At 34.7% G+C, this 27,983-nt stretch overlaps 1 pseudogene; it reads left to right on the top strand.

Annotated features, from left to right (window-relative positions):
- The first annotated feature begins 181 nt into the window (after window positions 1-181).
- On the top strand, window positions 182-27,693 carry LOC125359882 (annotated as a pseudogene).
- Window positions 27,694-27,983: the final 290 nt, after the last annotated feature.

The following is a 27,983-nucleotide window of genomic DNA, read 5'->3' as shown; positions in this document are numbered from 1 at the left end:
CTAGAAAAACATTACATAAAGCTACAGAATGAGAAAATGAACATTTGAAATAAAGTCAAATTTTCTTAATAACCACCTTTACTTTTACTATTCTTAGAAACATATACAAAATTTGTAAACATATAATTTATAAAGCAATATAATATTGGAACATTGTAAATATCTGAATGCTTTGTTTATGATGAGTTTCAAGGAGATCGTGGTGATAACCAGCACTAGGCAGAAACAGAATGTCTCTGTGTCTACACTACAGCCCACAGATGGAGCCTGTTCAGGTATCCTGGAATCCAATGAAGTAGTTATTGACTTCTTTTTACCTTGATCATTAAAATCCTTCCCGTCATTGGGATGGATTTGAGGCATTATCCTCCCACAAGATTAGACAAGATTAGGCAAGGTGACTGTGGTCTCTCAGGTGCTACCTAAGAAAGTATTGTTACCCAAGGAATTTCTGTTTCTGATCCAAGGTTTCGGACCTCAGACAACACTTTTGTCTACATCAGTACTAATGGACAGAACATCTAGACCGTCCATGGCACCAAAAAGAGACCTTTAGCCTGGTGAGATGGACTCGTGTTTCAATCTGTGACAACACCAGTAATGACTAGGCCTAGGTGAACCTCTGAAAAATGCAGCTGTAACTCACCTTCAGTGTCTGCTTCGGTAACTAAGAAACTACCATCACAAATACTACCTTAGCCTTTAGAAACATGATGTAGAAAATTTGTTCATTTGGTAGGGATAAGATGTTTGGCAACTACAAAAGCAATATTTGCAAAACTGTTTGGTGTAAATGAACTGAACAATTCACTGGTGGGAAAGGGAAAGGGGGAGTGAGTAGGGGGGAATGAAGGACGAGGTAACAAACAGTACAAGAAATGTATCCAGTGCCTAACGTATGAAACTGTAACCTCTCTGTACATCAGTTTGACAATAAAAATTTTTTAAAAAAGATAATGTTTGGCACTCATTTCTGGCCTTCACACTGGCAAGATCCTTATTGTGTCTAAACCACAGTTCTGCCTGAAGATGCAAACTCTTGAACAGATTCAGTGTCAGTGGAAACCTATAGCCAAAGCCATTAGATTTCCATCCCGGTGGGTAGCTTGTTGCAGTAAGTCAAGGCCACATGTCTACCTCACCAGCAGGCAGCCCAGAATAGGCATTGATCTTTTTCGTCACAAGTTTATTGGGACACCAAATATGACACAGAATTGCAATGATGAAGCTTAACTGGCCTGGGGCTGGCCCTTCTACTTGCATTTTCTACCCAGAGCTATGCAAAATTCTTTGAGTATCTGAAGTGTCTTTGCCTCAGTCTTGGGGGAAGGATTACAGGGATGCCCCACCTATTAAGTACTAAAAGAGTTGGTGATGAACAACAACAAAACTGTTGATCTGTGGAAATTCTACACAAGGATCTATCTCTGGACCGAATCAGTGACAACACACTGCAAGGGGACTCCATCAACACAGACTTAGAGCAATATTTATAGTAAGAAGCTTTATCAGAATTTGGAAGATGGGGCTGGGGATGTGAAATAATGGTAGAGTCATTGCTAACATTCATAAAATTCTGGGTTAAATTCCTTGCTATTACATATATAAAATAATTAAGAAAAGAAATGAGTAGACAGAGACAAAAGCAACAATTTTAGGATACATAGATGAAATGTCTACTTTTTTCAGCACTCAGATGATGTCTTTCACCAATAAGCATCATCGTTTTGCAGATGGTGAATATATAGAAGTTTAATTTGTATTTCTCTAATGACTAATATTGTTAAAAATAATTTTATAGACATAGTGGTGACTTATACACTCTTATGAAGTATGTTGGTTTATCTTTGTTACCAGTAACATTTTAAATGTGATGTATTTTTATGATTGTTACAATCTCCTAATTTTCTGTATGTACATGTTCTACCAGACTAAATATTATGAATACTTTTGCCTACTCTATAGCATGAATTATCACACACTCAATGAGTTTCATCAAAATCAACACACACTCATTTTGTATGGAATAAATGAAGCATAAAACCTTATTTTACCTGATAATAGTCAACAGCAAGGAATAAATCATGTACATTTCCTGTCACCTAATAAGAATTCAGTAAAAACATATTGAACGAGAGGGTCTGGGAGAAAGGGAGGAAACAGATGACACTGTGCTAAAGGAAATGTACTCATTACCTGACTCTGATAATTGTAATACTCTGTACATCACATTTATAATAATAATAAAGCAAATATATACATATATGCTTAGGTATGTGTATATACTTATATAGAATAAATCAATGAATGATAGCATGAATTCCCATTCTGTTCAGTGAAAACCTAACCAAATATTGCCTCTGTATTTTCTTTACCCCATTGAGGACAGTTTTCATGGAAAATAAATTATAATTGTGAAAAGTTTTGAATTGTTCAGGCCTTGGTAACTTTTCCATTGATTACACATACAAAAAAGCAGGCTTTAACACTCATAAAAAATTATGAAGAGGAGACTCACATAGATGCATTCATATATATAGAATTTCCCTGTATTTTGAAAAATAAATTTCAGAAGTTTACATAAAATTATATAAAAATAACCATTTAAAATATTCATTTTAATTATTAGAATATATCTTATAGTTCTTAAATATTTTAAAGCCTTCATTAAATTAGGGAGTAATTTAGGACTTCCTATTATTAACTCTACGATATCATACTTCCTAAGGTGAAATATTTAATAATCTTTGGAAAACCAAGAGACTTCTAAAAAGTAAACTGTAAAACTACTGTGTCTGCATTTATTTCACTAATGTGGTCAATCACTGACATCTATTGGCAGAAATAAGAAAGCAAATTTTGGTCAACCTAAAAATACAGTATTTTTTAAATTGTTTTTCTATGAATTTTCTAAGTTTATTTTAAATTTGATCTTCAACTATAGTTTTAATGAAGTTATATAAAAGCATTCACTTAAAATAAAGTAATTCAGAGTGAAATTAAGAGATTAAGTTGCGTGAATAATTTGACATCTTTTCTGTTACTAATAAGATCACAAATCAAACAGAAAATCAACCCTGTTGTCACAAAAGATTATTCATCTGGTTTAAGAAAAAGTAACTGTGCTGGGAATATGGCCTAATGGTAGAGTGCTTCACTCATATACATGAAACCCTGGGCTTGATTCCTTAGCACCACATAGAAAAATCTAGGAGTACCGCTGTGGGTCAAGTGGTAGAGTGCTGCCTTGAGCAAAAACAGTCCAGGAACAATGATCAGGCCCTGAGTTCAAGCCCCAGGATTGCCAAAAATCACACAAAGGAAGGAAGGAAGGAAGGAAGGAAGGAAGGAAGGAAGGAAGGAAGGAAGGAAGGAAGGAAGGAAGGAAGGAAGGAAGGAAGGAAGGAAGGAATGAAGCTGGAATACTCTACCGAATGATAGTTTTAGCAAATATATAATACTCTTAACTGTTAGAAAAAATAAATGAGAAGGCATATTACATTTTCAAGGGAATCAGATCTACATTCCTTTGAGCATATTTTTGGAGTTTCATTTTATTACTTACTTACCTACTTATTAATGGTGCCATTGCTGATTCTTGAACTTGGGGTTTCATGCTCTCACTTGGCTTTTTACACTCATAGTGTTATACTATCTGATTGATTCGTCCCTCTTGTTACAGCTTTTTTGCTTGTTAATTGGACATTGATCTCAAAGACTTATCTCTACCCTCACTATCTTTGTACTGGGATTCTCAGTACATATACTCTAGAGTAGCTAAAAGTATATCTATAATAAACTAGTACCCTGCTTCGTTCTTTTTATCACACCTTTTTCCTCTCCTTTCTTATCCATACAAGTATAAATTCTTGGACTTTTATAAAGGGACTCATCCCTGCTCTCCTGAGCTGTATTGTAACAGCTCAAGGCAAGAAGGTTTTCCCCAGATGCCATCTTCAATTCACATGTGACTGGTATTTTGAAAGTCTCTACATGCTGTAAACAGTGTTGAGTTCTATGATACAAAAGTATACAACCTATACAGAGCTCCTAGTACTGGTGGAATTTGTGAGAATATAGAACAAAAACTACATAATATTCTGGAGGGTAATAACTTCTACTCTGTGTTATGAACGATTTAAAACTGCATAAAATGGGAAAGATAAGTAAGGCTAAGGAATGGCAGTGGGTCAGGTATATCAAACCTGCTGGCCAGGTAAGACTTCACTTGAATTTTAAGTGAGTCAGGAAAGGTGAAAAGGCAAAGGAGTGGCTGTAGAAGGTCTATGCCAAACATACAAAAAAACAAGTGTAAATTTGGCAAGAAAGAAGTTTCTTTGGAAAAAGCAGCAAGTAGTACAATGGGATTAAAGCAGAGTGAATACATGTTGTGTAACAGAAGATAATAACCAAAGGTGATTGGTGACAAGTTACAGAGGGAGGTTTTGCTTTAACTGTGAGTTTAAGGTGCCATAGGAGTGCAAGAGTAGACTGGAGATGACGCTTACATTTTTTATTATTTTTTTAATTTTTAAATTTATAGCCAAACCAGGCAAATCAATCATTCACTGGAAAGATGGCAACCTAATATGGTTGGTCTCATGCTTGTTTCCCTTCTTTTTTCTTTCTTTCTTTTTTTTTTTTTTTTTCCTCTTTGGCCAGGTCTGGGCCTTGAACTCAGGGCCTAAGCACTGTCCCTGGCTTCTTTTTGCTCAAGGATGGCACTCTGCCACTTGAGCCACAGCGCCACTTCTGGCCTTTTTCTATATATGTAGTGTTGAGGAATTGAACCCAGGGATTCATGTATACGAGGCAAGCACTCCTACCACTAGGCCACATTCCCAGCCTGACACTTACATTTTTAAAAGAACTGTCATTGGATAAGAAATGTACTTACTGCCTTACATATGAAACTGTAACCCCTCTGCACATCACTTAGAAAATAAATAAATAAATAAATAAATTAATTAATTAATTAATTAATGCAGGCAAGGAGACATCTCAGAGGCAACTATGGTAATACAGGGGTGAGATGGTTTGCGTCTGAAACCTTCTAATGTGAATGGAGATGGACAATAGGGTATATTTTGAAAGTGGAATAGGCATAATTTGGTAACTGAACTGAAGAAATGTGTGAGACAAAAAAAATAGTTAAAAGACAAGGCAATAAACAAATTCAAATTTGTATTACCTCTGGAAGAACCAGGATGGAAAAAAAAAACACCTCTTCAAGGTTTTTATTTGCACTTTCAAATATTCAAAAGTTTCGTTTATCAATATTTTAAACTCAATTGTATTGAATTCTTTCCTTTAAAATGTTTCTACAACTATTGTAACTACAAGTGAAAAATCTATTGTTATCTTTCCAAATATATTTCAGTCATATAACAAAACATTGAAATATTTCTGATGTGCCATTCAGTGCATGGGTTTTCTAAAGCTTCTTCTTCAAGTCACTGGCCACTCATTATTAGGGCCCTATTTCATTCAGCTGTAAAATTTGAATTAAAAATACTACGTAGTAAAAAATCAATATGATAGCCCAATTAGTCAGAGCCTCAGTATTATATCCAGACTACTTTATTTAATGGCAAAGAGATATTCAGTGATATTTATATTTCATTGATGGTTGTAACAGAAATGCTTGATATACTTCAGAAGCATCCTGTTGGTGAAGCTACCTGAAACCTTTATGTATCACTTCTGAGATACAGCCAAGACATTAATAACTTCAAATGAGCCACTCTTGGTGGCACACTCTTCTTGAATTTTTTTACCTCTATTTACACACCTAAATTTGTGCATCACCTTTCTTCCAAGCTATTACTCAATACATTGTATCAGACATTTTGGGAACAATTCCAAAATATTTCTATTCCACAAAACACGAGGCTAAACTGAACATTTATTCAAATCTTATTTCTGTTTGAACATTTTTTTGCTGTTATGATTTGAAACCAGAGTCTTGAGTATCAAGGTAAGAAGCACAATACCACCGAGCTACATCCTATCTTTCTCATAAACTATACCTACAATACTTTTTTTTTCTTTTATGAAAGTACAGCCTTAGATGCTCATCTCAAATTCACTCCTTAGTTCTTTGACTATTTTATTTTAATTTTAGATGCTTACATTATTCAATTATAAGTGATTATCTTACAAATAATAATCCTTAAAAAAACTCTTATGCAATATAGAATTTTATAGTCTTCCTAAAGCTGCAGAAGTGTGTGTGTGTGTGTGTGTGTGTGTGTGTGTGTGTGTGTGTGTGTCTGGTGTGTGACATGTGTGTTTTCAGGAGCTTTACAATTTTTCTGATATTTTTTCTACTTATTTCTTTTTTTCTTCTTTTTTTTCTACTTATTTCTGACTTTCAATTTTCAGTACCCTTTGCTTCTCACTGGATTGTGAATGTGCCCTTTACCTCTGCCTGAAAATCTTTCTACCTTCACCATTAATTCTCAGAATCAGCAATATGTTATGTTTTTATAGAACCTTTCTCTCAGGGAACAGAGAGTGCTTCATATATATTACCACATCCATCCTTAAAATTTCTCTCACAACACCCATATCCTGGACTAAACTATGCCTCCACTGCAACCTTCATTCCTATCTTAGTTCTGCCTTCCTTGACTGCTTTCCCTATAAACTCCGTAAATCACAGTTTCACAATCCTGCATCTGTAGACAATATGCATAAGTCTCTCACTCTGGTGACCTTTCTTTCTAACCCTCTGCTGAGACCTCTCTCTATTTCAGATTTTAACAATCTCCCTGGCAGGCATTAGGTTGGGAAGAGTAAGCTAGTTCTTTCTATTAATCACCTCCCTTTCTTCCATGTAGTGAAGTAATATAATACTATCACATCCTATTCTTTCACAAATATTTGCTATAAATTATGCTTCTAAATATTTTAGTCCATATTTCATTAATAGATTTCTATAGATTTTTAATTATCTTAGTATTTGTAAAAATGGGTTTCAATTCAACATATCAGTTTATGAGTACAGGCAAACATTATTTGACTTTTGTGTTTATATTGAATTTAGCTTTAAAATTCTCCTTCCTTAATAGTAATACCTAGTATTAATTGATGTTTATTCAAGAGTAATCAGTGTGGTAAATGGCTGATTATTTCTTTGCTCCCATTGCAAGCTTAAGAGTTCAATGCTACAGTCTATGTATTACAGTCAGAACTGTGTAATATGTAAAGGTTTAAAGAACTGAGTCAGGGACGTCCATGGAATAAAGTTTAACTCTGATGTGGACTGCAATAGCCAAATCATATATACCATATTATTCTGTGTTTACCCTAAGCAGTCATATTATATTGAATGTTCAAAAAAATGTTACATTCAGCACAGATTTCATCAACTTTCTTTAAAAAATATGTATCTGGGAGCTTAATTTGTGCTTGAACTGCTTCTGAAAAATAGTCTAAAGTATGGCTAATAAGACAATATTTCTGTATTCACATGTAAAAGTTTCTTCTTCAATTTGAAATTGTTTTCATCTGCCAGGCATAATTAGCTACTTTCACTATGTATTAAATGAAATTTACCTCATTGGAGAGAAATTAAGAAGGAAAAGCTTTTTTTTAATAGAGTGTTTCCTTTCTTTTTTTCTTAAGCTGAGCTTTGACGGAGCCATTTTGCTTTGTTTTAGATCTTCAAGGAGCGCACTATAGTTGACATTTCTGCCACAGATTATATTTTATGGTGTATGATTCAAATTATGTGAGAAGCACAGATTTTCCTCTGCCACCATTCCAAGCACATTTCCTCAACAATTCTCTATCTTGAAAAAAAAATAAAAATAAAAATAAACTACCATGGTTTGACAATTTCCCTTCATGGTCCATTTGAATTGATCAAGATGTCATTTCTGTATTGGAAGTTATTTCTGATTAGCTAAAATCAAAAGATAATAGTGCATCACTCTTAAGCATTTTAGTTGCCCTTCACATAAGCTTTCAGGCATTGAAAGGCCATAAGACATGCAGATATAAAACAAAAGATAAATTTCCTATGCAAACATTTATACTATATAAAAGCTATGCAAATTATTCCTTTGGTGGAAAAAATAATGGTTTGACTTTTTTTCCTCTTCAACTTGAGCTTTGTGGTGAGCACAAGATTGCAAAGTAAAGATTTACATATTTTTGAATGAAAAATACTTTCCATATTATATGGTAAGTGCTTTCACAGTGTGAAGTTTCCAAGACGCATACAGGCACTAGAACATTAGAGAAAGAAATACAGAGTCAGGGTAATGGTTGGATTTGATTCATTACAACTTGACAGTAATAGCTTCAAGACCTTTTAAAGTAAAACTAACTAAAATCTGAATATTTTGAGTATGGAATGGATTCAATGGTATTTGGATATTAAACTTGACCTAAAAAACAATGTGGTTATATGAGGAAAGTGTATAAAAGAAATATTATATATATATACATACATATATATATATATATATATATGAAACAGGGAGCATGTTAATATAGAAAAGTTACTACTTGGAAAAGCATCATCAAAAAGAAGCAAAGATTCTCCTTGCCAGCAAAGCAACAAAGACCCTCTCAAGAGAGCAAGAAGATAAACTGGTATCGCCTGCGTTACACTGGTGTGAGTATACAAGATGTAAACTTTGCTACAAATATTTAAATAATTACATATAAAGATAAAAAAATGCCAAATGTTAGATTTTATTCACCAAAGTCAGCAAGTTTAGAATCACCAAAAAATACTTTACTAAGCTATTCATTTGGTAACATGGGTGCAAAATAATATATTGTCACAGATTGTCAGAAAACTGACATGCTGCCAAATAGTTTGTTTCAAATTTGCTGAGAGAAAAAAAAAATATGAGTTAATACACTCAGACATCACAGGAGTTGGAGAAGAAATGAGACCATCCAATGGAGCATAGAATATATAGAATTTTATAGATAAAGGAAATATAAAACACCACTGTTCTTTACTATCTTTAAAACATTGGACTAGAATTAGTAATAAATAATCTTAATCAGGGACGTATTTACTACATAGTCAATAACCAAACCCTAAAATAATTCACTTTATATGTAAAAGAAATACGAGAAAGATGTTAAATGGAATAGATAACACATTTAATATGAAATTACTGTTAATATCTGCATTTACATATGCTTCAAATGATGAAAGAATAAAAATTTTACTTCTAATATGTATAATAATTTTAACATTGTAGTAAAAGGAATATTTTCACTGTTCTTCCAATTTTGTTCTTTAAATAACTTTGAAAATTGCACCTTCTTTATATTATGTTAAATACAATTACAACTGCTATGAATTTTTAAGTTCTTTAGGAAAAGTATACATGTTTTAAATCACAGTCTAGTTTTTGGTAGTCAACGCATGAATTCTCAACTCAAGAATAATTGAGGTCACATTGTTTGTGCATTTGCTCACACATGTATCAACCCAGTATACGTGTACACACAATTTATGTTAATAGTTTTTATCACACTTTAAAAATTATGGCAAATGATGGTGGCAGGTGTTTTCCCTTCATCATGTATTTCAGAGTCTTAAATATTACAGTTGGTACTGAATATCTGATTTTTAAAGAAATTGATAAACTCTTTTTAAACAATTAAAAAATACTGATATCAATAAAAACATATCAATTAAACTTATAAATGTCAAGTATGCCTTTGGGGTTGTTAAAGAGACACTACAATTTTCCATTTGATTTGAAAATAAATTAAGCAGTCAGAGCATTCTAAAAGTAACACTATTAATTATTTCTGATAATTGCTTCTGATTTGCAAAAGGAATCATGGGATCTCACCTCATCAGTCCATTTTTAAATTTCCTTCTCTTTGGGGCTGCACCCTGACCCTGCAAGAGCAACAGTATTTGTCAGAATTTTTATGTCCAACTCAAGTGTGTCCTCTGGTTCTTCACTAAACTTATCTCTTCCAAGACTGGCTTTCCAATAGAAACACAGGGGACATGGTGTATATGTGTTAAATAATGACATACTCTAGGATCAAATGTAATTTACTTCCCAATTGGGTGGATAATTTCTTTCTTTAACATTGGTCTTATAATAACTTTCTGACATAATCACTACAAAGATCTACTCGTTATTTTCACATAGGAGTAAATAGAAATTGGCAATAATGCTTGTGGTAGTCGTGGCATCATCTGTAAAACTCAGGAACAGAATGGGGACAAAGTTCAGAGCACTTTAAGGAGGGCAGCAATTTTTAGGTTAACATAAGAAAACAGTTTGATGATACTGATTTAGCCTTGAAAAGGTTTGCTTTTTAAAAGAATCAACTACTCACTTCATATATAAAACAATATGATGCATAAAACATGTCTTCTATTTTTGCTGTCATAGATTATACTAAAAATAAGAAAATTAAACATTTCATAAGAGTTTCACAAAATCCTGGTCTAAGACTGTGCTTGCAACTTACCCAAACTAAATAAAAATACCTTATAATCCAAGAATAAATCCTTAAAATGAACAGTAGTTTAGTAAGAAGGGGTAATTTTTGAGGATGACCACTATTAAGAACTTTTTTTTTTTTTTTTTTTTGGCCAGTCCTGGGGCTTGGACTCAGGGCCTGAGAACTGTCCCTGGCTTCTTTTTGCTCAAGCCTAGCACTCTGCCACTTGAGCCACAGCCCCACTTCAGGCTATTTTCTGTATATGTGGTGCTGGGGAATCGAACCCAGGGCCTCATGTATATGAAGCAGGCACTCTTGCCACTAGGCCATATCCACAGCCCCTATTAAGAACATTTTTACTGAGAGCAGATATTTCACTATTTCTCTGATTTGTTTCAGCTACATCATAAGTACCAAGGTAAATTACTATGAAAGTCAACAACAGTGTATAATATGAAGTAAATATTTAATAACTCTTGGCTATCTTTCTGCTCCAGTTTTGATCAGAGCTATATAAAGTAGAACTTGTACCCATTCATTCCATATTATGTGGCTGACAATAAAAATACTGGAATTTGCATTTCCATTATTGAATCTTGTGACTAAAATGTATGAAATGGTCTAGGTTGAAATTTCTTTTGGTCATAGGCATTTGGAATATAATATAAACAAGCAGTTCACTGAGTTGATGGCCTCCAAACCATAGCATTATGCTTGTAGGCGTTAGGAGTTGGGTGAGGGATCTGAAAGAAGACTGTCAGGCTTTAAATGGCAGCCATGCCATCAGTCAACTCTTCATACCTTTTCTTCATCTATGAAATCATGAGAAAGGTGATACAAGGGATGATGCTCAATTGACCTTTGCTTTAGCTGTAGCTGCTGGAGGTGAAAGCATCTAGGTGCAGGGAAAATATAAAGGGTTCAACAGTTTTAAGTAAAAGAAGCACAGCAACAAGAATGAATCCTTTACAAAGCACAACACATGTTGAAAGGTACTAAGAAACAGGGTGAAGTATGAAACAGGATGCTGTGTATTTAAATTAAAATGAATAACTATAAAATAGCAGAAATATAAAGCATACGAAATGTTCCCCATTGCAATAGTTGCATGAGAAATTAAGAATTTAGAACATCCGAAGATCACAAAGTCAGACGATGAAACGTTACAGGAAGCTGCATGAGAGAAAATAGGTTACATGAGCTCTCAAAGCTTTCCTGATAAGAAAATGATTCGATCTAAAGCAAGTCTACCAAAAATAATAAACCAAGGCCTTTATGGAATATGACATTTTTATATACTATGTAATTAATTAGATTTTCCACTGTCTCATTAGCAGTTTCAGTAAGCAATGTGAATAGAAAATAGCATAAAGTAGATTGAATAGTTGAAATATCATAAAGAAAATAACATACAGAAGATTGAACAGTATTGAAATAAATTACTTGCAACTTTGGAAAAGAAACAAGAAACCTGGTGGTGATGTTATTTGTTAGAGGAACGGGTACAGGAAATAGGATGGAGAGAATAAAGTTGATTTGAATACAGTATTCAAATATATGAATAAATAACAATGACCCCTCCCTCAAATAACTGATATAGACCAGTTTAAAAGTGAGAAGGATCAAAACAAATTTAAAATTAGCTAAACAAATAGTGAAAAATTGTCTTGACTATAAATCATTCATATGTTTTTTAAGTTTGTCCAGCAAAAGAAAAATATATTATAAAGTGTAACTATACTGTGTAAGGATTTACAAAGATTTTAATCTTCATGTCTTCATGTCATAAAGGCTGCAATTACTAGATTTTCATAGGATTGATTGTTCAATATATAATATCATTATGACTCCTGTCTTTAATTCAGGTAATTAAATATCTATTCTTAAATTGAATTCACATATTAATGAAGAAAAACCTAATATTCAAATTATGAAGCTAAAGCTTTACATATTTAAAATGTGTACAATAAGTTTACTAAAAAAGTTAAGTGAAAATTTATAATGAAATGTTCTCTGTTAGATTTTGATTTCTATTCATCTCCATTTTCCCACTGAATAATTCTTTAAAAGATGAGAGGACAATATACCTTGATTTTCGAAGAGAATAAAAGCCTTTTAAAACTGTCCATGAACTAATGAAACCATCAGTTTAATTAATTTTCTTATTCTTGAGAATATAAAATGAACTTATTTATAGCTAGTGTTGTGACAAGAACCTAATACATTTATAATGATTTGATGTTAGGGCTGAATTTTCACTGTATATAGAGAGAAGTTGGGTTTTGTTTTGTTTTGTTTTGCTTTTTGCCAGTCCTGGGCCTTGGACTCAGTGCTTGAGCACTGTTCCTGGCTTCTTTTTGCTCAAGGCTAGCACTCTGCCACTGAGCCACAACGCCCCTTCTGGCCGTTTTCTATATATATGGTGCTGGGGAATCGAACCCAGGGCTTCATGTATACGAGGCAAGCACTCTTGCCACTAGGCCATATTCCCAGCCCCGAGAAAAGTTTTATGACCTAGGGATTTTCTAGTCCACAGGCATGTTGATGAAGTACAATTCATATAAAATCACCAGGATCCTTGCTATTTTCTAATTATAACTTTAGCTTCTAAACACAAAACCAGTAAATGAGAAATTTATTGACTTCTCATAAGAACAAACATATCCATATTGATTTTATTTTATGCCTTTCTGATGGCTTTAATGTAAATTATTTGCACAGTTATACACTATATGAAAACTATGATAACTTAAAAGACTTACAGAATAGATGCATAACAGTATGTCAGACTACTTTCTAATTAATCCCATATATGCAAAGACTTCATTAAAAAAAAACTGATCTGAAGGTAATTTGCCTAGAGATAGATATGTCTTACATTTTCAATTCTTATAGAATTCTTCACTTTGTATTTTATCAAAAAGTGAAGAATGGCTTAAGAGTTAAAACCATAAACATACATTTACATATTCACCAGCACTTTTCAGCAAGTGAAACATTTACGTAGTTCATTTGAGAAAGTAATTTAATGAACATTTTTTTCATATAAAATTACACAGTATGTTCCCAGGAAATCAAAAGTGTAACAGCTGATCCAATATCCTGTCTCACAGGAGAAACAACTGAACCCTCAGAAGCTGTGGAGATGACTCAACTAGGAAGTTTTATTTGACCTTGACCAAACCTGAGAATGTCCATTTAAATATAGAAGCATGACATTCAAATGCCTAAGTTTGATTATAAACTTTGAAACAGGAGAAAACAAAAGAAATATCTCTATCAGGGCAAAGCAATAATTAATTACTCAAAAATTCAGAATATATATTTCCATTCTCAGACCAATAGGCTCTTCAAATGCCACAATGCTAGCAAAGAATTATCAAATCTGTACATGTAGTCAATAGCCTATATGATAAACTACTTTTCCATGCTAAGGTTGAATAAAAAACAAATCAATTTCTTCTCTGTGTATATTTTTCTAAAACATAATTTCACTACTAATTTTCCTATTAGTTAATCATTCTAAAAGAGTGTCTTAAACATGATTTGTTTTGTGAAAAGAAGTGATATTTAAACTTACATTGACATTCTTGATTGAATCTAAAGTAAGAACAAAGAAATTGGTAGGGAAACAGGTGGAATATGGGTACATTTCGGTTAGATGAGAGCAATGTGCCACCTTTGTATTCTTAATTTTGACCAACATACCAAGTGGATACAAAATGTGAGGAGAGAAACATGGATGAGACTTCTTTTAGAATTGTCAGTATTATCTTTGTAACTAACCTGAAAAATAAAACAAGTTCCAATAAGGAGTTGCTTTAAAGTTAACTGGTCTTTTGTTTTGTTTTGTTTTGTTTTGTTTTGTAAGAAATACATACGTGCATATAAAGAAAAGAAAGGTGGAAATTCCAGATGTAACAAGACGTGAAAGTGGAGCTTGAAAAATCCAGAGGATGATGAGGTTGAAAGAGAAAGGGGAGAGTTACAAAAGATATGGCATTGATCAAGATGCATTGCACTCATAATGTGACATGTTGAATTGAACTGTATGCTTACAATTACTTAAAGATTATTAAAAAGGAGGAAAAATAATAACAATGGCTATGAAGAGGGAAGTTTGTCAATCTGCTTTTCCTCTCAAGGGCAGCTACTTCTTTTCTCCTTTGCATACAGGTTGACTTTGGACATGAGGCAAATTGTATTACTTTGCATGCCATCTGGTCAGGCAATGACACCGTTGCAGATTTGCTTTTCAGAGAAAGAGCCATGGTTACATTATGAGGGTGTGGCTTTCAGCATGCAAGAGAGGATAACCTGAGCTAAACACTTAACAAGCTGTGTAGAACCATTAGACAGAAGCTTCAATCCACTAAGGAAGGAAAAAGTAGGTGAAGGGAACATCACAAATGTGAAATTAAGTAGGATATAGTAAAACATAAGGAAGAGCAAAAACAAAGTGTCTGAGATCTTTTTCTTAGGTCACTGTAGAGAATGGAAAAAGTCTAATTGTCCAGGTTATGGAAGGAATATTTGGACAGAGAACACAGGGGAGTAAAAAATGGAAATGAACAGTTTGTGGCAATTTTGAGTAGTGGTGTATGGGTAAGATGATGAAGAGAAGGAAATGGGCTTCACATGAAAACTGAACACTAGGCAAATTTAAGGTAGCATGGAAGTTACCCACACAGTTACTGATACAAAATGAAAGGATAGATCAGAAGAGAAAAAGATCAACTTCCAAGATATAAGAGCATACAATCCACAGGTTATTTAACATGTTAATTATAAGAAAAGTTTACAGCATTAAGCTAGGGACTTTCTTCCAGAAAGAAAGATACTGGTTGGATAGTGTATTTTTAAACTTTGCCATATGTAAATGTCTAAATTTTGCTCTACTGTTTACCAGTCAGAAATACTACAATTGATAAATAAAAACAATTTTATAGCTAAATACAGAGAAATAATACACATATAAAAATGGTTTTCATAGACAGATGTATAATTCTCTGTGGCTATATGGCTAAAATTTAACTTGGGGAATTTTCTTCATTGACTCAGTTTCATAATCCACCACTTCTACAGTCCCATTTTGGTTAAAATCAAGTTAGTGAATTCCTATGATGATGAAAAACTATATCAGATACATAAATAATTACCTCATTTGGATAATTTTTACTTCAGTTTGATTATGGGTAGTTATCTAGATATAATTTTCCGTGTGTGTGTGTGTGTGTGTGTGTGTGTGTGTGTGTGATCTAATTCACAGAAGGGTAAGGTATTATCATGTGTACCTAACAGTAATTTGATTTGCACTAATTGTAAAACTGAATTGAGTCAAAGACATGATTTACTGTTCCCTCAGGAATATTGTGTCACCTAATGTGAACTGAACATTAGTAAAATAGACATAATAAATGCATTATTACATCACACTTGGAGATATGCTTGTTATATATATATGTATAGATACATATACATATATATGTATTTATTACATTAATATCCTGACCCTGATCATTTGGGTTCTACTTATATTTATTAAATATTATACTTTTCCGATATACTATATGCATCTATGTACTATATATATCTTCCAATGGTAAACCTGGACAGTCTATCCCATGCAAACAAATATTGTGCTACAAGGTTTTCACCTAGAAACTGAGTGTCAATAATGGGAAACTAGTATGTAAAAAAGTAAACAGAGAAGATGAGACATTTTAGATATGAATGAACATTTAGTGATCACACAAAGCATATATCTTACCCTTTTATCTTCATTTAACGTAACTCATCCCTGAGAATGAGGGTGAGAGAGTCTTAGTATTTTACTCTTTTAATTTGAAAGAGCCTCATACTAGGAATAATTTTTCTTTGGCTAAGTTGAAAGAAAGAGATTCTATGCAAAGAATGTACATATTTTCACATTGTGGTTTTTTTTTTTTTTTTTTTTTTGCCAGTCCTGGGCTTTGGACTCAGGGCCTGAGCACTGTCCCTGGCTTCTTTTTGCTAAAGGCTAGCACTCTGCCACTTGAGCCACAGCATCACTTCTGGCCATTTTCTGTATATGTGGTGCTCGGGAATTAAACCCAGGGCCTCATGTATAGGAGGCAAGCACTCTTGCCACTAGGCCATATCCCCAGCCCCTTCACATTGTGTTTTTTAAAGTAATATTCTCCATGGCAGGTTGTTGAAAGATTTATTATAGTAGGGAGCTAAAAGATGCATCTTCCATGATTAAAAATTAATACTCAAAAGCCATGAATCCTACAAACATTACAACTTACATCCAAAGATAAGAAATGATACTGCCTATGTTTGTTCACAAATCATTGCAGTCTTTGTGAGATGACAAACCAAGGCAGGAACTGAAAATATATTCCATTTTGATGCAATGAATCTTATCTCTCTCTCTCTTTTTTTTTTTTTTTTTTTTTTTTGCCTGTCCTGGGGCTTGGACTTAGGACCTGAGCACTGTCTCCTTTTTGCTCAAGGCTAGCACTCTATCACTTGAACCACAGCGCCACTTCTGGCTTTTTCTATATATGTGGTGCTGAGGAATCAAACCTACGGCTTCATGTATGCAAGGGAAGTACTCTACCACTAGGCCATATTCCCATTCCCTAAATCTTATCTGAAAGTACTTTAAATGGAGACAGCTACCAGTGGCTGGTGCCTGTAATCTTAGCTACTCAGGTGGCTGAAATCTGAAGATCATGGCTTGATGCCAGTCTGGACAGGAAACTCCATGAGACTCTGACCTATAATTAACCACCAGAGAGCTTGAAGTGGAGATGTGGCTCAATGTGGTAGAGCACTCACTAGCCTTGAGCAAAAAAGTGCAGAGACAGTGCCCAGGCTCTGAGACCAAGCCCTCAACTTACCCTTCCTCTCCTGGCACATAATTTTAAATGGTGTGAGATAACTAACAGGGTTATAGCCAACACTATTGAACTTAATTGAACAAACTAAAGGTTAAATTAGATATCCCAAAATTATTTAAAACAATGTGTGCCAATTTTAGCACAATAGCTTGCTATTTATTTAACCAAGTGAATGAATATTCACAGCTGAGAAAGCATAGAAAACAATATTTATTTCAAAGTTATTGGAATGATTTTGAAATGATATAGGAGATAACTGCATTTATTGGAAAATAAAAGCTGAGCACTATCATGCATATTATCTTACACACTCAGAACATTGATACACAAAGGAATGTTTCAAAGCCAGCCATAGTATAAAGCTTGATGCCCAAAATAGCAAGCAAAGCTAGATTGGAGGTGTGGCTCCAGTAGTAGAGTACCAACTGAACAAATAGGTCTAACAAAAAACAGTAAGAAAAGACTAAATACATACACATACATATGGATTCATGGTTCAATCATAGCACCTAATCAACATAAACATCAACAATATAGTGTTTTCTTTCATGAGAATAAGAAATGTAATATCAACGGGAATTCTATTCCAATCACAAAATCAACACGTTTTTCTTTCACTTTTTTATTTATTGCTGTGACAGTCCTGGGTTTGAAATTAGGCCTGGCTGCTGAACCTGACTACTTTTTTTTTTCCTGAAAGCTAGCAAAATAACATTTGAGTCACAGCTCAATTTCTGGGTTTTTGATGATTAATGGGAAATGAGAATCCCATTGAGTTTCCTGCAATGGATGGCCTTAAACCACAATCCTCAAATTTCACCCTTCCGAGTAGCTAGAAATATAGGCATGAGCCACCATCATTTGGCAATACTCTGATTATTGCCTTTAGAAAATGGCAGATAATGATAACATCCTATTGGAATGAATATTACTTTCCTATGGACAACCTTTTTAAAAACAATATTCATATCCAGCAATGTAAATTTTATGTAAATTTCTTAGATATGTAAATTTTAGACAGAAATGATATAAAGTCCTCCATCACAGGGTAAAATATATACTAGTATATATATCTGCAGAATTCCAACATGGCTGGGAGTGACTTCATAGGAGCACTTCCAAAGACCTAGCATGCAATGCCCTCCACTGCCTCTTGGCCCTGCTTCACAGTACACTGTGAAATGGAAGAATCAACCTACTGTTCTGGTGATATGGCTGACAGCCATTTCATTCAAAGTAATGAGAATTTCATTTCCTGTAAACCTTTCAATAAATAAGTAATAGATAAACTGCTAAGCTTTACAAAATTGTTGGCCTCATAATCTGTTAAGAGGTAGCCACATACAAAATCACTGAGTGTAAAAGAGAAGAAACACAGCATGTAATGAGCAGTGTTAGGAAAATGACATCAGACGGTTACAAAAGGTTAGAAGGACAATGCAACCATTCTTAGCAATAGACAGATTATACAGTGTCCAAAATGTAGAAATGCAAGAAAGCAAAATGAAAAACACCATAGGGCTGAATCAAAAGAGAAGTATGTGATTGTAAATGTTACATTTGTTAAAGGAAGGAGAAGGCATTCTTAAAAGTCCTATTAATCAATTAAGGGAGCATTTGGTCAAAACAGTCTTTTTTACACCATCATATGCACGAAATTATGACATGAGGAAAACTATAACAACAACAAATTGGGACGCATACTTCAGCATCTGTAGCAATTAAATTCATAAGGACTTCTTTAATTCTTCAGAAGGCGCTTATTATTTTTAAGTCATATTTCTTTTTTTAATTAAATTTTATTGATAAGGTGATTACAGAGAGGGTAAAGTTACATAATAAGGTAGTGAGTACAATTCTTGTCATATTTGTTAGACCTTCCTTCATTTTTCTTTCCCTTCCCTATTTCAGATAAGCATATATACAATATCCAGTGTACCAGAATCATATACAGTGACCACAGGGGGTACATCAAAGGAAATTCACCTAGTACATTAAACATAATGAAAACAGTAAAATCCTCCTGTTTCCATCTCTTGGAGTTCATTTTGCTTAGCCTCATCTTATATAATCATATGTATGTAGCTGTTGAGCTATTGTGCTCCTGGCAGGTCTCTCCTAGACCTTTTTATGTTTATTTAGTAATAAATAAGTCATATTTCTTAATCACCAATAAGTTTAGTTTTACTTTGATGGGTAAAATCCAATTAATTAGCAATATGAAGTATACCTTATCAACAAAATTGATGCAACATTATGAATTTGACAAAAAGGTTTATGCAAAAATAGAGGTCCATTGACACATTAATTTTATTTGTGGGGTATATTAATATTAACTCAGTGATCAGATTGTAAAAATTAGGGGTATAAGAATCAGAGATCAAAGTTAACGTAAATATCTTTCACTTACCTGGAACTATATGAATTTTATCATTGCAATTTAACTTTCTTTCCTAATTGCATTATATATTTTCTCTCTTTGTATGTGTGTGTGTGTGTGTGTGTGTGTCTGTGTGTCTGTGTGTCTGTGTGTGTTTCTAAATCAAACATATTCCCAAGTTCCAGATAAAAATCTCAGGCAAACCCATGATACCTCATTTTATTTGTCAGAATGCCTTTTGTTAAATAGCAAAACTTCATGAAACTGTAAACTCTCTGTAATTCAGTTTGATAATATGTGTGTGTGTGTGTGTGTGTGTGTATGTATATATATATATATATAATAGCAAAACTTCATGGTTGGAAAATTTGAAAGGAGAACAATATTAAAAAAAAAAGAGAAAAAGGAAGTTGTTTTTCCTTTCTGTTTGCAAGTACTGGGGCCTGAAGTTGGACCATCTCTATCTTGCTTAGCTTTTTCACTCAAAGCTGACACTCTATCAATTAAGTCATGTTTAGTTCTGGGTTTTTGCTGCTTAATTGGGGAAGTCTCGTGAACTTGTCTCCATAGGCTGGCTCTGAAGCAGTACCCTCAAACCCCAGCACATATCACCAGAACCTACTTTGTCCTTGTAAGCAGCACCTAGTAAGGCATTTCCAACAATTAGTTTGCCAATAAGGATCAAGGTATAAATTTTACAAAAACTTTGATCAACTCATTTTTGAGAATTTATATTGATTTAACCCTAATTGCACATAAGGAAGTTCTACAGAATAATAATTACACTAAGGAACAATGAAAATAACTTATAATACTATATTAAGTTAATTACAGGATAATTTACAGATATTTGTCATCATGACCAAAAAGTATATTTACTGTTATAGAAAGACTCAAGGCTGATAATATCTCAAAATAGGATTAAATACAATTAATTTACTATGGTATAATGTTATACAATTGAAAGTTATTTCTAACAGACTTACAATTCCATGAGCCATTTGTTGTTTCCTTAAAAGAAACAAAACTAGGAAAGTTACTTTCATTAATAATGACATATATTGTATATACATTATTGGAATTAGGGAAGGAAAAGGGAATAGCTAAATGGAGAGAAAAAAAACAACACCAATGCAACAGCAATACTTACAAAACTTTATTCTGTAAACCACCTGTACAACCCATGGAGGGGAGGGAAAAGGGAGAGGGAAGGCGGGGCAGGGGGTGGGAGGGGCAGAGGATGAGGGAGGAGTTTATAAGTTGGATCACTCCCTGATGTATGAAACTGTAACCCCTCTTTACATCTCTGACAATAAATAAATAAATAAACATGTGATCTAATAAATAACAATTACAATGTTACTATTTTAAAAGCTGTTTACAGTGGCTCACACCTGTAATCACAGCTACTGGAGATGTGGAAGATCAATTTTGAGAACAGCCTAAGCAAAAACTAGCAACATTGCATCTTAATAAAACATAGTGGGCATGGCAATATGCATCTGTTCTGTCAGCTAAATGGAAGTGGAATCATAGTCAGGAGCTATTATGCAGCAAAACAGGAGACTTTAACTGAAATGTGCTATATCAAAAAGGGGCTGGTGGTATGGCTAATGTGGCAAAACACCTGCTCTAGCAATCAAACTGCTTCTGCTCAAAACCTCATGCAAACAATAAACAAGCAACCAATTCTGTCAAATAAAACTGGAAATATGTAGACAACACACTTCTGCATTTTATTGAATGCACAAAAGTAGGTAGCAGGTACTTATCTTACCACATGTACATAAATTTCAAACACCTATTATGTTTTGCCTTATGTATTCATAATTTCATTGTGACTATAGAATTAATATTAGATCATTGTTAACTGTATTTCTCAAGAAATGGGATTAATCAAATCTCTTGCCTACTGAAGCTACATTTCTTATTTTATAATGGCAATTTCTTTATTGTGTGTGTGTGTTGTTGTTGTTGTTGTTGTTGTTGTTTTGGCCAGTTCTGGGCCTTGGACTCAGGGCCTGAGAACTGTTCCTGTCTTCTTTTTGCTCAAGGCTAGCACACTGCCACTTGCGCCACAGCACCACTTCTGGCCATTTTCTGTATATGCGGTGCTGGGGAATTGAACCCAGGGCTTCATGTATAAGAGACATGCACTCTTGCCACTAGGCCATATCCCCAGCCCTATAATGGCAATTTCTGAAAAGGAAAAAAATGTGGACAGTTTTACAAACATATGTTGTTGTTATTATTAAGAGTAAAAGGTATAGATGGACACTGCATGTTTCAAGAGAAAAAAGCTGACTTACATATAAAAAAAAAGCCTTGATGTAGGGAATGTTTGTGTCAGAGAAAGCAAAGGATTAAAGAAATTTAATAGATTCTATTTAGGAGGCAGATGTTGCTCAAGTGAAATGTGTCATGTAATCAATGTAAAATCATAGCCAATTTTTGTGTCCTAGTCTTATTGCCTGAAGTAAAATAGAATGAGAAATGGAGATCAGCAAAATGGAAAAAATGCATTACTCTTGCCTCCCCCAAATCTTTACACAAAATATACATTTTTGTATTTTTAAAAAATTTTAAACAGGATTAATGTCAATGACTCATTTACTTTTACTAGAAGCATTATAATTCAAAGATAAATCCTACCTTGTAGACAGGTTCACTGAAAGTTAAAATCATGTTGCCATGAGGGAGCATTCTAGCAACTGAAATATTTTTTTTATTTGTATTCTATTGAATTAAATGTTTGGATCCTATAATGTTATGAGTACAATGTGTCAAGCAGTATTATCGTCATATATGAGGTAATGTGTTTGGAGCTGAGGGGGATTAAACTGAATGGAATTTGATCCTTACAGAAAAAGAAATCTCAAAGGAGAAGTAAGATATTGTGGCATATTAGAACACAAATTTGAATGCATTGATGTGTCCTGAAAATGTTAAAGAAGGTTCAGAGATCAGAGCTCAATTCCGGCTCTGGAGATGAGAAGCAGGAAACCCTGCAGGATAAACACTGGTAAATGCATAGACTTTAGAAATTCACACAATGAATTAATCCTGAAGTATTTTTGTGTAACAGATACATGCTTTTAAAAAGTACAGAATTAAAGTTACATTGTAGACTAAAAAACAACGTTTTTTCTTAATAAATAAACTGCTTTGAGGAATTTGAGGTGGGAATCTACATTTTTGGAGGTAATCTAGAAAATCAGATTAGAAGCATATTGTGGAAGATTCTGGGAGTCCTCATATATGGTTTACAGAACATTTGTTGGGTAACAGAGACATACAAGGTTTTAAGATACAAAATAGTGTGATCATTTTCATATAGCTGTTGTGAAGATGATCATATAAAATAATATTGGAAATCAACACTAAGAAAATGAACCAAAAGACATTTTTATTTGCCATTGCTGCTGTTTTTGTTCTCTTTTGTCTTTTTTCCCCTTTATTATCAAAGTGAAGTACAGAGGAGTTACAATTTCCTATGTTAGGCAGCAAGTACCTTTCTTGTTCAACTTGTTACCTCCTCCCTAATCTCCCCCCACTTCCCCCTCCCCTTTTGCCTCTCCCCTCCCCTTGAGTTGTACACTTGGTTTACACCACATGGTTTTGCAAGTATTCCTTTTGGAATCGTTTTACTTTAAATCCTTTGTTTCTCGATTTTGGTACTCCCTTTCCCTTCCCTAGTTCTAATACCAGTATATATAGTATCCAGGTTACTAAGATGAGATACAGGAGATACAGTGATAACAGGGATAAAACCACAGGAAGGGAATACGAGAGGGGGGAAAAAAGTATGGCTTCACATGGCATGTTGAAAATAATCATAACAATGATATAATACTTGTTTCCATGACGTGGAGTTACTGGATCAGGAAAATGTGGTATATATACACAATGGAATTTTATGCTTCTATCAGAAAGAATAACATTGCCCCATTCACAAGGAAATAGAAGGACTTGGAAAAAATTATTCCAAGTTAAGTGAGCCAGACCCAAAGAAACATGGACTCTATGGGTTCCCTCATAGGGAATAATTAGTACATGTTTAGGCTAGCCATACTAAAAGATTACAATAGCCCAATAACTCTGTCCTCTTCCTTTTGTCTTGTTTGTTGGGTTGTATTTGTGAGGGTAAAAGAGGACACATAAAAAATGAAACACATAAATAAAGTTTTTGATGAGGTTCTCGAAGGTTGGGGCAACGTTTACCTTAGCAATGTCGGTATTTATGGCGCGAAGTGGGGGAAGGAATAAAGTAAAAAAAAAATGGAGACAAATTAGAGAAGAGGGAGCTTTTAGCCAGTTTTATTTTATTCTTTTACCCCCTCGAGCTGTACAGTTTAAAATACATTCGACACTGATACCCATCACTGCTTGATTACTGTTAGATTCCATAGGTCAAACTAGAATGAAGTCTGAAGAGGAAGACTAAACGAAGATGAAAGAAGAGTGACTTAAAACCATGCACTGACTCAAACCTATTACAAGACAAGGACTTTGTATAGATTCGGGTGCTGTGTTTACATTTGGAAAAAGTAAATTTGCTGAAAATATTCCCAGCAAATTCTGGTTTAAAAATGACATACCTGGGGGGCTGGGGATATAGCCTAGTGGCAAGAGTGCCTGCCTCGGATACACGAGGCCCTAGGTTCGATTCCCCAGCACCACATATACAGAAAACAGCCAGAAGCGGCGCTGTAGCTCAAGTGGCAGAGTGCTAGCCTTGAGCGGGAAGAAGCCAGGGACAGTGCTCAGGCCCTGAGTCCAAGGCCCAGGACTGGCCAAAAAAAAAAAAAAAAAAAAAAAAAAATGACATACCTGTAATGTCTTTCATGTGGAGATGAACATACTGCTATTGTTACAGGAAATAATAAAATTTACGTTTGGTAGTAACAACTGGGGACAGTTAGGATTAGGATCACAGTCAACTATGAACAAGCCAACATGTGTCAAACAAAGCTCTTAAACCTGAAAAAGTGAAACTTGTTGCCTGTGGGAGGAACCACACATTGTTTCAACAGAAAAAGGCAGTGTGTATGCTACTGGAGGAGATAGTTAAGGGCAATTGTGACTTAGTGATACTGAAGAAAGAAACACTCTTCATCAAATTAGCTTTTTTACGAACCAGCATCAAATTAAGCAGCTCTCTGCTGTATCTAATGCTTCAGCTGCACTAACTAAAGATGAAAACTTTTCACGTGGGGTTACAATTCATAAGGACATCTTGGCTTAAAAAATATCACTAATGTGTGTGTTCCTCATCAAGTGACCATTGGTAAACCAATTAACTGGATCGCTTGTGTGTATTACCATTCAGCCTTTGTAACAAACATAGGTCTTATGTTTACTTTTGGAGATGGTCTCCATGGAAAATTAGGACTTGGACTGGAGAATTTTACCAACCAATTCCTTCCCAATTTATGTTTTAATTTTTTGAGATTTATAGTTCAACAGATTGTTTGTGGTGGTTGACACATGCTAGATTTTGCCATCCCTCAACTTGGTGTAGTAGAAGAAGTGGAATTTAATGAAGTATGTGAGCCTTTATTCCAGCCAGTTTCTTCTCTGACAACAGGCAATGCACTCTGTAGAATTTTATTGGCACTTCTGCATTGAAGAGAGCAGGAGACACCAAATTCTTCTCCGGTGCAAGCACTGCCTCCAGTAGAGGGAAATGAAAAAGGAAGGGCTTATTTCTCTTCCTTTCCGTTTGCTTTGGTGTAACTTCCCAGAGAAAACCACTTTTGAATCTGGAAAGCTACTGGAGTCAGAGTATTTCCAAGATCTAATGACCAAAGAAATTGATACAGATAATTCTCCTTCAGCAATAGAATCAGAAAGCCTTGAAGAAACTACTGATATCTTAAATCTGGCACATGTGATGAGCCTAAGTTCCAATGAGAAGTCACCAACGTTTTCTCCAATTCAAAAACATAACAACCAAGACACAGTTGACAAAATGAACCAGCTTACGACCTGTATTGACAATGATGATAGTAATGGATATGAATTTTAAGAGATGTCAAAAACACAAGAAGGTAAAGCATATAAACAACATATGGCATCAGGCATCTACGTGGTGCAAGGAGCTGAAACCTTGGAAGCATTTTCAGATGACGAAGGAAGTAATGGCACACATCAGGTGAGGCATTGGGCTGACATCAATGGAAAGGGTTTACAAAAAATGATGTTTAGACACAAAAATAACAATGGTATTGATCACCTTGATGAAAAGGAAATAGACACAGACAATGATGGAGAAATAATTTCAGTGAAGAACACTGGGCTGAAGAAAATGGCAAGTGTGAAAGATCTAAGCAAAAGTAAAATGAAAGTGAAATTTTTACAATATGATACATTTTTATGAGATATCAGATAAAGATGAGAATTCTGTGTTTGAAAAACATAAAGGTTATGTTAAGAAAAATAGGATTGAACAAATGATCATCGACAGTAATACATATTTCCTAGAAGAGCCAAAAAGTTACATGGAGTATAAAAAACAGAGTCAGCAAGGCAAAACTAACATATTCTTGCAATCCAAGTCAGTACATTTTAGTAGTGAAGAGAAAGACGATGATGAAGTGGAAACTGAGCAAAGCTTGTAGTTCAGCAGAACATTTCTTACACAAGGAAATGGTAATGAATCCAGAAAGTCCAGACTCATGGGAAAGTATGATTTTATTCATGAGCATTTGTCAAAGATACCAGAGGAACGGGAAGAAGCAGATGATTCAGAAGAAAGTGAAATAGAGGAGCAAGTAATAGAGACATATAAGAAAAATATTGAGGTACCAGGAGGCCAAAAGGAGAAGAAAGCACAAACGTTATCAGATGGCCTTACAGTCAGAGATGAGGTGAGTGAAGGCAAGGGAGAGCCAATGGGAGAGATAGTAGTTGGGACTGAAGGTCCAGGGGACCAAATCTGTGAGAAGCGTATTGCAAGTGTGGAACAGTGGCAAATGGAGGGGGAGGAGGAGGAGGAGGAGGAGGAGGAGGGGGAGGGGGAGGGGGAGGGGGAGGGGGAGGGGGAGGGGGAGGAGGAGAAAGGAGGACAAGCAATGCAGTGCTTCAGTAAGGAACAGAAGCGCCTAGAAGAGGAGGAATGGGAGAAAAGTAATGAGAAGGAAGGAGGAAAAAAGGGAAGGGATGAAGGCAACCTGGAGGAAAGAAAGCAAGAACTAGAAGAGGGAGAAGGGGATGAGCAAAGCAAGGAAGAAGTGGAAGAAGAGCAAAGAGAGTGGGTAGAGGCGGAGGAAGAAGGGGAGGAACAAGGAGAAGGAGAAGAGGAGGAGGAAGGAGAAGAAGGTGCAGAAGAGAAAGAAGAAGAGAAAGGAGAGAGGAAAGATGAAAGTGATGAAAAGGAGAAAGGAGAAGAGGAAGAATAGGAAGAAGAGGGAGAAGGAGAGGAGGAAAAGGAAGATGAGGATGAAGAGGAAGGAGAGGAAGAAGAAGGGGTGGAAGAAGAAGAGGGAGAGGAAGAGGAGGAAGGAGAAGAAGAGGAAGGAGGGGGGAAGGAGAGGACGAAGGAGAATGGGGAAAGGAGGAAGGAGAGAAGGGAGAAGGAGAGGAAGAAGAAGAGGATGAAGAAGGAGATGAGGAAGAAGAGGAAGGAGAGGAAAAGGAAAGGAGGGATGGGGAAGAAAATGGGAGGAATGGAGAAGAGGAGAAAGAAGAGGTAGACAATGAGCAAGAAGAAGGGAAATTTCAGGAGATATGTAAAAAAGAGAATGAAAAGCAGGAAAGGCAGAGTGATGAAGAAGAGTCAAAAAGAATGAGCAAATGAAAGGATCTATGAAATATGGCAAACATAGAACATATCAACAAAAATCAGTTACTAACCCAGAGGGAAAATGGAAAGAGCAGAGGTCCAAAATGCCGGTGTGATCAAAACAACTTTTAGAAAATGGGCCTCCAGGTTCCAAAAAATTCTGGAATAATGTATTGCCACATTATTTGGAATTGAAATAACACACTTTAAATTTCACCAGATTATTGCAAGCCAAATTGCTTGAATTCTGTATGCACAATATGCACTCACATTTCATCAAATGAATTTTGTGTGATGGTTAAAAAAAGATGAAACAATGGGGAACAAGTACAACAGAGGTACTCAATAAGAGAATATGTAGAAAATGAACTGGCTATCTTATGGATGGGGATGGGAGGTAAAATTGATTGAATTAATGCTTACATAGCATGTCGCAGTAGTGCTAGCATGACTGCATGATGGAGCTCATGAACCATTTAGTGAGTAGGAA

This window comes from Perognathus longimembris, chromosome 11 (assembly GCF_023159225.1).
Source record: "Perognathus longimembris pacificus isolate PPM17 chromosome 11, ASM2315922v1, whole genome shotgun sequence".
NCBI lineage: Eukaryota > Metazoa > Chordata > Mammalia > Rodentia > Heteromyidae > Perognathus > Perognathus longimembris.
This window is presented reverse-complemented; position numbering and strand designations above follow the sequence as displayed.